This window comes from Mytilus trossulus, chromosome 5 (genome assembly GCF_036588685.1).
Source record: "Mytilus trossulus isolate FHL-02 chromosome 5, PNRI_Mtr1.1.1.hap1, whole genome shotgun sequence".
Classification (NCBI taxonomy): domain Eukaryota; kingdom Metazoa; phylum Mollusca; class Bivalvia; order Mytilida; family Mytilidae; genus Mytilus; species Mytilus trossulus.
Window position 1 is genome coordinate 63,140,111 of NC_086377.1, and position 12,923 is coordinate 63,153,033.

Sequence of the window (12,923 nt, forward strand, 5' to 3'; positions counted from 1 at the left end):
TTGTTACACCAATAACATAAACTGAAATATATTGAATTGATACATTTTGTAATTATTCAAAATTATATCAGAAACCTAAACTTAATTATATAAAAATGAACCTGTTTAGGCGAGACAATACTAGCTAAACTTTTTTGAATTGGCACATAATACAACGGAATGTCACTCTTGCATACAAATGGCACATCAATATAATTAAGTAACTGTGCAATCGTGCTCCACCTTCAATGATGATTCTAAATTATAAATATAACCAAAAGTTGTTAATCTATAGATAGTGAAGACTAATGAAAGCTAACCCACTGTAAAAATATTTCTTTGCAATTTTTTGAAACTTCCTCAGAAAAATGCTCGAGCCACTTGACTTTCATAGCTCAAAAATAACGTTTTTACACAATATTTGAATAAAGTAGATAAAGATTATTCGCTTCTCAAAGTGTAAGACGCAATAAAAATCGTATGCTTGCACCATCTGACCGAAATACGGATTGAATTAAGTCCTGAACATTTTGACATTTTTTCGTTTATTTAAATCAAAACCAGTTTAAACAAATCACAAGTACGTGTTAAGATCCGACTAAATACCTATTTCCCGATATGGTCAGGTAAATTTGCTACACTGTATATATATACAACTCGTCTAAACATCAACCCAACAATGTTAGATCTGTAAATTTGCTTTTGCAAATTTTTTGTTCTTCCCTCGCCGGGATTCGAACCCATGCTACTGAGATATTGTGACACCAAATCGCCTGCACTGCAGCCGTCCCGCTAGACCACACGACCACCGGGGCTTCACTAAAGTAAAGCTTACGGTTGCTGTGTGTTACCTTTCCTCGTCAGTTTTAATCTAGCGGCGTACTACAGTACATGATATATAAGGCATGGAGATGTTATTGTTACAGATCAGCTCAATTATCTATAGTAAAGGATCCTACAAATTAATGCAAGATACAGTCACAGAAAATAATTAAATTTATAAGTACGTCTGAGTCAGTGACAACTCTACAACAAATGTATCCATCGGATCACATATATACATAAGTACGTCTGAGTCAGTGCCAACTCTACAACAGATTTATCCATCGGATCACCAGCAATGATGGTGATGCATGGCTGTGTACATTATGTATATACAACTCGTCTAAATATCAACCCAACAATGTTGGATCTGTAAATTTGCTTTCGCAAATTTTTTGTTCTTCCCTCGCCTGGATTCGAACCCATGCTACTGATACATCGTGACTGACACCAAATCGCCTGCACTGTAGCCGTCCAGCTAGACCACACGACCACCTGGGCTTCACAATTATAAAGCTTTCGGTGGCCGTGTGTTACCTTTCCTCGTCAGTTTAAATCTAGATTCTAACATTGTTGGGTTGATGAAGAACCAAAAATTTGCGAAAGCAAATTTACAGATCTAACATTGTTGGGTTGATGTTTAGACGAGTTATATATATATATATATATATGCTCTTACAATATACTAGATTATGGAGTGTGTGTCCGAGCGAGAACTGCTCTAGTTCATTACTTTAGGAATATTTATCAAAAACTAGTATTTCAATATTCAGCCCCATTCTACTATTAAGTCAGCCATCAGTCCTACCCTGATATACACTATCTTTTTCGGGTAATTTATACTGATAGCGTTTGACATTTTCAGCCGAACAAATTTATCAATTTTACATAACTTAAATTATTGTATGCTGGTTCATATTCTGGACGCCAATCTTTGATCCTTTATTATGTAGTTCACTAACAAAACAATTATGAAGCTTAGAAATGGAAAAATACTAAATACTAAACTTGTTCAAAGGGTATCTACACGTCTCAATCTTCAAAATAGGTTATCTAAAAATACTACGATCGCTAACATTTTTAACAATAAAAATCGTGGTTACCCTTCTATCGATAAGTGTCATGCCAATAAATGACTTATATGTCCCCGTCTTTCCACCAACAATACGGTAAGGTCCACGTTTAATGGTCGCACATTTTCTTTAAATTTTGAAACTGATATAACTTGAAAAACAAACAGTATTATTTATTTACTCACATGAAACAAACCGGGGTGTGGTTTTCAGTACGTAGGAGAAACTGGACGAAATTTATCTAAACGCACCCAAGAACATCTGTATCGTTTTAAAAGACCAAATAAATTCAAAAGTATCATTTACCAACACCTTAAGAAGCACAACCATCCTTTTAAATATTTAGCAGTTCAACCTTTAGAAGTAGTAAATAAGCAGCCTGGTGAATCGCATTCAAAGTTTGTACGATCACGGAAAATAATTGAATTAAATTGGATTAAAATATTACAGACAGTTTACCCTCTCGGTCTAAGTGATAATATCATGGGAATTGGTAATATATCTAGAACCAATTCCGTTAACATTTTGGATATAGTTTCTAAAACTGTTCGTAAAAACCGTTCTCACGGTCGGAGAACAAATCGCAATCAAAGAAAATTTCGGGCCAATCATACCAATATTTCGGACCTAATTTCTATTTCAAAAAACAACGGCAGACATTATCTGTTAACAAAACTCTGTTCGTTAAATAAAATTTTGGAGGATTGCGACACAATTTCATATAGCAGTCCTAAGTATGAAATTGTTCAAATTATTATGGCATATTGTTATTCTAAATTATTTCCCAAAATTGATCGCCCTGAAGATCATAAAAAACATTTTATTAAAATTAAGTATGTCAATAAAGGCTTTGATTTTGTAAATATTGCCGGTATATTTAACGACCATTCGGTTAAAGAACAAATTCCTGGATATTTTGACAGTACTGAGCCACCTCTTATTTGTTATATTTACAAGAAATCTACCCGGAAATTTGTGTTTAATTATAGTCAATTGTGTAAAGATGTTAATATCAGTGAAAATACACCTACTTCATGTAATTGCAGTAATTCCGAATATATTTATGGACCCATTTCCCATGTTATAACAGGAGATCTTAACATCGTTCAAGACCGAGAGTTAAAATCATTCCTCAGTAAAGGACCTAAGTATCGTCCCCCGTCAATTATTAATTGGAATGAGTGTCGTAATATCATCCACGACTCACTCCATACTTACTGTATGAAATGGATAAAACGGGAAAAAAGCTGACAAAAAATCTTTGGACTCTTTTTTTAATTCAGTAATGAAGATAGTTAATATACGTATTCAACATTTTAAAGAACATTTTACTATTAACAATAACCACAATAAACCTATTTCTCGTATCAAACATAAACTAACAGAACTAGCCAAGGAATTTGTTTTGTCCCGGTCGATAAAGCTGCTAATAATATTATTATTGTTTGACGTAAATTTTACATTGAGGTTCTGAAAAAGGAAATCACCAATTCACCAACATTCCAACTGACTCCATTTTCAGAAAACGAAATCTGTTACAAACATAAATTTTTAGCCACCGCTTTACAAGCAGAGCCAAAAACAATGAATTCCCAACTATGTATTGGCTTCCGAAGCTACAGAAAACCCCTTACAAATATAGATTTATTTCGTCTTCAAGCCATTGTTCAACTACTAAATTGTCTATTCTTTTTACCAGCACACTTGGTACGATTAAAAACCTTATAATAAATTGTTCAAATAAAGCCTTCGAAAATTGTGGAATAAATTACTTTTGGAGTGTCAAAAACTCGTTGGAAGTACTTGATAAATTGTATGCTTATATTGGTGATTTTGAATCTGTTCAAAGTTTTGATTTTTCTACCCTGTATACCACATTGCCTCACATTCTCATTAAGAAAAAAATCACACACCTAATTAAATGGGCATTCAAAAAAATCAGAATGTGAATATATATGTTCAAACTCTTTTAGGTCATTTTTTAGTAGCAATAAACAAAAAAACTATGTTAATTGGACATGCTGTGATACTATATATGCCCTTGAATTTTTACTAGATAACATTTTTGTTCGCTTTGGGGATTCCGTATATCGTCAGATTATCGGAATTCCAATGTTATGAGTTACAATTTATGACAAAAATAAGCAAAGACCCATCAAAACAACATCTGATAAACAAATTTAATAATACTTTTAGATATTTGGATGATATTTTGGCTCTCAATAATGGCGACTTCAGTATGTATATTAATGAAATTTATCCTGCTGAACTTACTTTAAATAAAGCTAATACTAACAATGACCACTGCCCTTTCCTCGATCTTGATATCTATATCACCAACGGAAAGCTGAATACTAAAATTTATGATAAAAGGGATGATTTTTCATTTCCTATCGTTAATTATCCGTTTTTAGATGGTGACGTTCCCTTGTCACCATCTTACGGTGTTTATATATCTCAACTTGTACGATTCGCTCGTGTATGTAACAATGTTTTAGATTTAAACGAGAGAAATTTATGTATTACTGAAAATTATTACACCAGGGTTTTCGATATCACAAACTAGTCAAAACATTTACCAAATTTTATCATCGGTATAAAGACATCATTCGTAAATATAGCTCAACATGCAGACTTCTTATACGTTCAGGTATTTCACATCCATTTTTTTATGGAAATATTCTTTATAAAGCACAAAGGTGTCAGTATTCACCTCAGAAACTTACAAAACCTTTGAATAGACTTATTAAGAAGGGATATAATTACGATACTGTTGTCAAGTCATTACAGATTGCTTATTTTGGCGTTAATATTGAGTCACTGATAAGGGGTTTGCGTCGGACCTAACCACATTTATTCTTAAAACAGTTGTTGGCATGACACGGGTTATGTTCTTCTCATATATGTTATGATGGTATGATACTAAACCCCTAACGGGAAGGATTGTGCCTGATGTTCATATGATGAAATCATATTCTTTCAGTCAGTTTAATTGAAGTCTGGAGCTGGCATGTCAGGTAACTGCTAGTAGTCTGTTGTTATTTATGTATATTTGTCATTTTGTTAATTTTCTTTGGTTACATCTTCTGACATCAGACTCGGACTTCTCTTGAACTGAATTTTAATGTGCGTATTGTTATGCGTTTACTTTTCTACATTGGTTAGAGGTATAGGGGGAGAGTTGAGATCTCACAAACATGATTAACCCCGCCGCATTTTTGCGCCTGTCCCAAGTCAGGAGCCTCTGGCCTTTGTTAGTCTTGTATTATTTTAATTTAATTTTCTTGTGTACAATTTGGAAATTAGTATGGCGTTCATTATCACTGAACTAGTATATATATATATATATGTTTAGGGGTCAGCTGAAGGACGCCTCCGGGTGCGGGAAATTCTCGCTACATTGAAGACCTGTTGGTGACCTTCTGCTGTTGTTTTTTTATTTGGTCGGTTTGTCTCTTTGATACATTCCCCATTTCCATTCTCAATTTTATAAAAGAGTTTAAATTGAAAACTACGTTCAAACCTATGATTGCGCTGGATAAAAACCGCAATTTTTATACATGTGCATGTAAAACAAATTACGTTGTAGAAGGGTCTAAAAACAGCACAAACAACATTTTCCTAAAGACCAAAAAAGTGAAAAAGTATATTTAAACAAAACGCATTTGACTAACAGGTCGAACAACTGATGTTCCTTAACCCTGCTGACTGCCATTGACGATTGCCAAATAAAATTGATCACAAGATGTAACAAAATGGATCTTAATATTAATTTGATACTAAACATAAAATTTTTTACTTGTGGCCACGATTTTATGCCATAAACATAAGGTGTCAATATTTTTTTAGTACACCAGATCCGGATTTCGACAATAAATGTCTCTTCCGTGATGTTAGGGATCGAAACGGTATTTGGAAGGCCATATAAAAAGTATCCTAAATTTTAGATAGACTCTTGAACTTTAAGAGTCAATATAGGATGAACGGATCATATAAACCGGAGGGAAAATATGATACAAGCCCAAACGAAAAAATATAAACAAGTCTAAATTGAAAACTACGTTCAAACCTATGATTGCGTTGGATAATAACCGCAATTATTATACGTGTGCATGTAAAACAAATTTCGTTGTAGAAGGGTCTAAATACAGCACAAACAACATTTTCCAAAAGACCAAAATAGTGAAAAAGTATATATATATATATATATATATAATAGTATTTTGTAACATAAATTTCCCTTTATACACTTTTTGAATGGATGATGCTATGGATAATATTTGTTTCCATGGTAACTATTGAGGTAAACAACACGTGATGGTGGTACTTTAAAGTAAGGGTAAGCTTTAATGTATTTTTTTTAGCGGTTATGAAACAATTCAGGACATTTAAAATCTTAAACTGCAATATTCTACATATTAAACTCTGTTTCCAGAGAAAATACGGTTGCTTTGGTGATATAACTAAAGAAAGTAATTTGGTAAAGTAGTATCCAAACTTAATTACTACAGTGCTAACTTTGATGTACACATTTGCACCTTACTGAAAAACACATGAGAAAATTTGATAATTTCGCTAAAATCCACAATTAAAAAAAGTTGAAAATATGTTTTTTTTGGAATTTAAAAAAAAAATACAAATTTGGTTGACATGCAGTCTGAACTGAAATGAAGCTCAAACCAAGTTTTGTCAATGTTTTATATGAAAATTAATGAAAGAAGTTTGATTCTATTCATAACCAGGCTCTGCATTGTAATGATTTAGCTAATTTTTTAACGATTTTACCACGCTTAACAACCGAATAGAGTGTTCATTATCATGACAACAACTCATATTGTCCCACTCAAATTTATTTTTAGTAGTATTCAGTTACTGCATCTCCTAGACCATTGGAATAAATGAGATGCTAGCACTTATTGAAATGATGGCTATTGCCAGACAGGACAACATTAATTTATCTAAAAGTGAAATCAAAGAATTCAGCCAGATGATTTTTCTTTGTTCCTTCTGGTTTTCGAGAAGTTTTGGTATTAATTCTGCTTCATATGAATACTCAACCCCATCGGCCGGTAGAATTACATAGTTGAGTGAATGCATATTTTTTAAATATCAACCACCCATCCTCAGAAGATAAGTTTTAAACATTTTTTGATTCGAGCGTCACTTATGAGTCTTTTGTAGACGAAACGCGCGTCTGGCGTAATATTAAATTTTAATCCTGGTATCTATGATGAGTTAATTTACTGATCAAAAGTCCAACTTTTGAAAACATCAACCTCGGTGTATTTGTTTTGGAATCATTCCTATTCTTCAAAAATTAAGACATTCGATGATATTTCATAAATAAGATGATAATATAATGCGATAGGCACATGGAAATACTTTTTATTATATAAGCTTAAAGAAGCTGTATGTTCTTTTCCTATCCCAATCGAAAAGTCTTTATCAGATAGTTTGACTTTCGTGTACGTATTACTTTAAATTGCCAAAGAATTCATACATTAACAACAAACATTAATACAGCGGAAATAATAGGTATAAGGTTATCCTTGTTGAATCAGAAAAACACTTTCTACCTATACAAATTTCCTTCAAACTTTTAGGACAACTAAATTATCGTTTATTAAATTGATTTGTTACCTTGTTTATACTGTATCCATAAACATTTACTCGATTAAAATAAAACGGTTTAAATGTTGAAATAGCAAAGGTTACGATCTGTGCCTGTAACACATATTTTGTTCATACATTTTGAAACTTAACACATACGCAGTGATGATTCATTTGTTCAATTGCGTACGTGAATATAATTAAGGTGAGTTGTAATTATATTTTTTTAATAAGATCAATGCAAAGTAAGCATGCTAAACATATATTTTATACCGGATAGAAGTTCGGTGTATGAACAAATATCAGATTATTTGCATATAGAAAAGGCTTGATTTTAAAGACAGAAACAATTACATGAACAAACACAAACATTGACTCATATCGGAAAAACAAAGATAGTGTTTTACAACGCTTTTTGTTTCGTGTGTATACGGAGTAGCTTTTCTGCACCAGATGCGCATTTTGACGAAAGGTGCTTCTTTGATGATTCGGTTGAATATTGTGCTATATCTTATCTTTTGTGGTTTGAATTATGTCTTGTTATTTAGTGTAGGTGAGTTAATTTTTCATTTTCCACGGATACAGTAATGTGTTAGTCTAAATAATTATGAAGTCGTCATAGCATTGATTCAAAATCGCCTTTCCAGAAGACAAAAATCATGACGATTATTCGGACAAGTATTTTAAAAATAATTGTGAATTTTTGAATTTTATTTTATATATTTGTATTTCAAGATTATATTAACGCTACAAAAATACGTCCATGCTTGTGGTGTCATGTGCTGTCGTTAATGAAAGATGTCCGTTGTTATTCTTCAGTGTACCTTTTGTAATATACTACTATATTTTTTATGCATGCGTTTCTCTGTGCTCAGTGTTATTGCGTTTGTTTGTTTAGTATTCCTGTCAAGAAGTGTTGTCATTTTCCCGATATTTGTAATCATTTCCATATAAGCGGGAGGTTTGGATAGCCATAACTCATGTTAAATCCACCATTTGTGTCTTAAATATTATGTACCAAATTGTCAGGATATGACAGTTGTTAAAAAATAGCCTGTTTTTAAATATATATTGGTGCTTGTTTTTTTATTGCCCTTCGGTGTTACTGTTGCTTCATTGTTTTCCTCTTATGGTTGATGTGTTTTAGTTTGTATACCGTATTTGATTTCTCTCAATCGATTGATGTCTTTTGAACAGCGTTTTTTTACGTTTGCTTTTATTCACTACTATTGTCTTTATTCAAAAATACTTAGGCCAAAATATTTTAATAGCATTTGCGCGTTTATCCTACGGAGTTTGGTTCTTAACCATTGATAGATGCCGCCATGATGAACTGAATAGTTTACATACGTAATTGGTATGTTTTCTTGGATTAAAAAATGTTGGACAACGGTTTTGTTACTTCTGATTTCTATTAACGATTTCATATGTCTTATCAACCGTTAGGGCTCTATACTACAAGCTTATATGCAAATGTTGTTGTTTAAATGACGGCGATTAAAATAAATGAAGAATGTATACTCAACAACTCAATTAAACTGAACATCTATTTATGAGCATGTTTGAATTCAGAAACCTCTGAGTTTTATCTGTATGTGCTTGTCCTTGACAAAATATGGGTTTGATGGCAGCTTTCCGTTTCATTTATATAATGTTTACGATATGCATCAAATTTACAGCTGGACGAATGTAAAACCGAATAGATATCGTTAGAGGATGTAGACTAACGTTTAGATGCCTTTTTGATTTCCAGTTCCTTTTACGCACATCTTCTTGCCTACATAATATCGAAACTATTTTAAAATTAACAACTTGATATATTTAACAACTTATTATAATTGTTTTGGCAATGTCAGGATCATACAGGTCGCAGATTTCAAACGTTATAAACTACAATTATTCAAACTGCTTACATATTTTGAAGGTTAATTTGTTTTTAATATCTTGTTTTCAATGTGACATGAGACATTGAATTGTGTTTTAAAATGCCAAATAAAAATACAGATTGTGACAGACTTCTTTAGATAACAACATAGTCATAATGTCCTTGTAATAAAGACATTTAATTATTTTCAATAATAAATTGTTTTAAATAGCTAAGGAGAACTATCAAGTTAGAAGAATATCAATACCTGTGTATGTATATATGTGTATATATAAGTACGTCTGAGTCAGTGACAACCCTACAACAGATGTATCCATCGGATCGCCATCAATGATGGTGATACATGGCTGTGTACATAATGTATATACAACTCGTCTAAACATCAACCCAACAATGTTAGATCTGTAAATTTGCTTTCGCAAATTTTTGGTTCTTCCCTCGCCGGGATTCGAACCCATGCTACTGTGATATCGTGACACCAAATCGCCTGCACTGCAGCCGTCCCGCTAGACCACACGACCACCTGGGCTCTCAAAAATAGAGCTTTCGGTGGCCATATGTTACCTTTCCACGTCAGTTTTAATCTAGCGGCGTACTACAGTACATGATATATAAGGCATGAAGATGTTATTGTTACAGATCAGCTAAATTATCTATAGTAAAGGATCCTACAAATTAATGTAAGATACAGTCACAGAAAATAATTATATTCATAAGTACGTCTGAGTCAGTGACAACCCTACAACAGATGTATCCATCGGATCGCCATCAATGATGGTGATACATGGCTGTGTACATAATGTATATACAACTCGTCTAAACATCAACCCAACAATGTTAGATCTGTAAATTTGCTTTCGCAAATTTTTGGTTCTTCCCTCGCCGGGATTCGAACCCATGCTACTGTGATATCGTGACACCAAATCGCCTGCACTGCAGCCGTCCCGCTAGACCACACGACCACCTGGGCTCTCAAAAAAAGAGCTTTCGGTGGCCATATGTTACCTTTCCACGTCAGTTTTAATCTAGCGGCGTACTACAGTACATGATATATAAGGCATGAAGATGTTATTGTTACAGATCAGCTAAATTATCTATAGTAAAGGATCCTACAAATTAATGTAAGATACAGTCACAGAAAATAATTATATTCATAAGTACGTCTGAGTCAGTGACAACCCTACAACAGATGTATCCATCGGATCGCCATCAATGATGGTGATACATGGCTGTGTACATAATGTATATACAACTCGTCTAAACATCAACCCAACAATGTTAGATCTGTAAATTTGCTTTCGCAAATTTTTGGTTCTTCCCTCGCCGGGATTCGAACCCATGCTACTGTGATATCGTGACACCAAATCGCCTGCACTGCAGCCGTCCCGCTAGACCACACGACCACCTAGGCTCTCAAAAAAAGAGCTTTCGGTGGCCATATGTTACCTTTCCACGTCAGTTTTAATCTAGCGGCGTACTACAGTACATGATATATAAGGCATGAAGATGTTATTGTTACAGATCAGCTAAATTATCTATAGTAAAGGATCCTACAAATTAATGTAAGATACAGTCACAGAAAATAATTATATTCATAAGTACGTCTGAGTCAGTGACAACCCTACAACAGATGTATCCATCGGATCGCCATCAATGATGGTGATACATGGCTGTGTACATAATGTATATACAACTCGTCTAAACATCAACCCAACAATGTTAGATCTGTAAATTTGCTTTCGCAAATGTTTGGTTCTTCCCTCGCCGGGATTCGAACCCATGCTACTGTGATATCGTGACACCAAATCGCCTGCACTGCAGCCGTCCCGCTAGACCACACGACCACCTGGGCTCTCAAAAATAGAGCTTTCGGTGGCCATATGTTACCTTTCCACGTCAGTTTTAATCTAGCGGCGTACTACAGTACATGATATATAAGGCATGAAGATGTTATTGTTACAGATCAGCTAAATTATCTATAGTAAAGGATCCTACAAATTAATGTAAGATACAGTCACAGAAAATAATTATATTCATAAGTACGTCTGAGTCAGTGACAACCCTACAACAGATGTATCCATCGGATCGCCATCAGTGATGGTGATACATGGCTGTGTACATAATGTATATACAACTCGTCTAAACATCAACCCAACAATGTTAGATCTGTAAATTTGCTTTCGCAAATTTTTGGTTCTTCCCTCGCCGGGATTCGAACCCATGCTACTGTGATATCGTGACACCAAATCGCCTGCACTGCAGCCGTCCCGCTAGACCACACGACCACCTGGGCTCTCAAAAAAAGAGCTTTCGGTGGCCATATGTTACCTTTCCACGTCAGTTTTAATCTAGCGGCGTACTACAGTACATGATATATAAGGCATGAAGATGTTATTGTTACAGATCAGCTAAATTATCTATAGTAAAGGATCCTACAAATTAATGTAAGATACAGTCACAGAAAATAATTATATTCATAAGTACGTCTGAGTCAGTGACAACCCTACAACAGATGTATCCATCGGATCGCCATCAATGATGGTGATACATGGCTGTGTACATAATGTATATACAACTCGTCTAAACATCAACCCAACAATGTTAGATCTGTAAATTTGCTTTCGCAAATTTTTGGTTCTTCCCTCGCCGGGATTCGAACCCATGCTACTGTGATATCGTGACACCAAATCGCCTGCACTGCAGCCGTCCCGCTAGACCACACGACCACCTGGGCTCTCAAAAAAAGAGCTTTCGGTGGCCATATGTTACCTTTCCACGTCAGTTTTAATCTAGCGGCGTACTACAGTACATGATATATAAGGCATGAAGATGTTATTGTTACAGATCAGCTAAATTATCTATAGTAAAGGATCCTACAAATTAATGTAAGATACAGTCACAGAAAATAATTATATTCATAAGTACGTCTGAGTCAGTGACAACCCTACAACAGATGTATCCATCGGATCGCCATCAATGATGGTGATACATGGCTGTGTACATAATGTATATACAACTCGTCTAAACATCAACCCAACAATGTTAGATCTGTAAATTTGCTTTCGCAAATTTTTGGTTCTTCCCTCGCCGGGATTCGAACCCATGCTACTGTGATATCGTGACACCAAATCGCCTGCACTGCAGCCGTCCCGCTAGACCACACGACCACCTGGGCTCTCAAAAAAAGAGCTTTCGGTGGCCATATGTTACCTTTCCACGTCAGTTTTAATCTAGCGGCGTACTACAGTACATGATATATAAGGCATGAAGATGTTATTGTTACAGATCAGCTAAATTATCTATAGTAAAGGATCCTACAAATTAATGTAAGATACAGTCACAGAAAATAATTATATTCATAAGTACGTCTGAGTCAGTGACAACCCTACAACAGATGTATCCATCGGATCGCCATCAATGATGGTGATACATGGCTGTGTACATAATGTATATACAACTCGTCTAAACATCAACCCAACAATGTTAGATCTGTAAATTTGCTTTCGCAAATTTTTGGTTCTTCCCTCGCCGGGATTCGAACCCATGCTACTGTG

General features: G+C 34.4%; 1 protein-coding gene across 1 annotated transcript in view; it reads left to right on the plus strand.

The window, feature by feature from the left end:
- Nucleotides 1-7,658: 7,658 nt before the first annotated feature.
- Nucleotides 7,659-12,923, plus strand: part of LOC134718174 (uncharacterized) — a 53,869-nt gene continuing 48,604 nt past the window's right edge. Inside the window, exon 1 of the mRNA XM_063580664.1 lies at nucleotides 7,659-7,689. The gene's annotated coding sequence lies outside the window, so the exon portion shown is untranslated. The remainder of the gene's footprint in view (nucleotides 7,690-12,923) is intronic.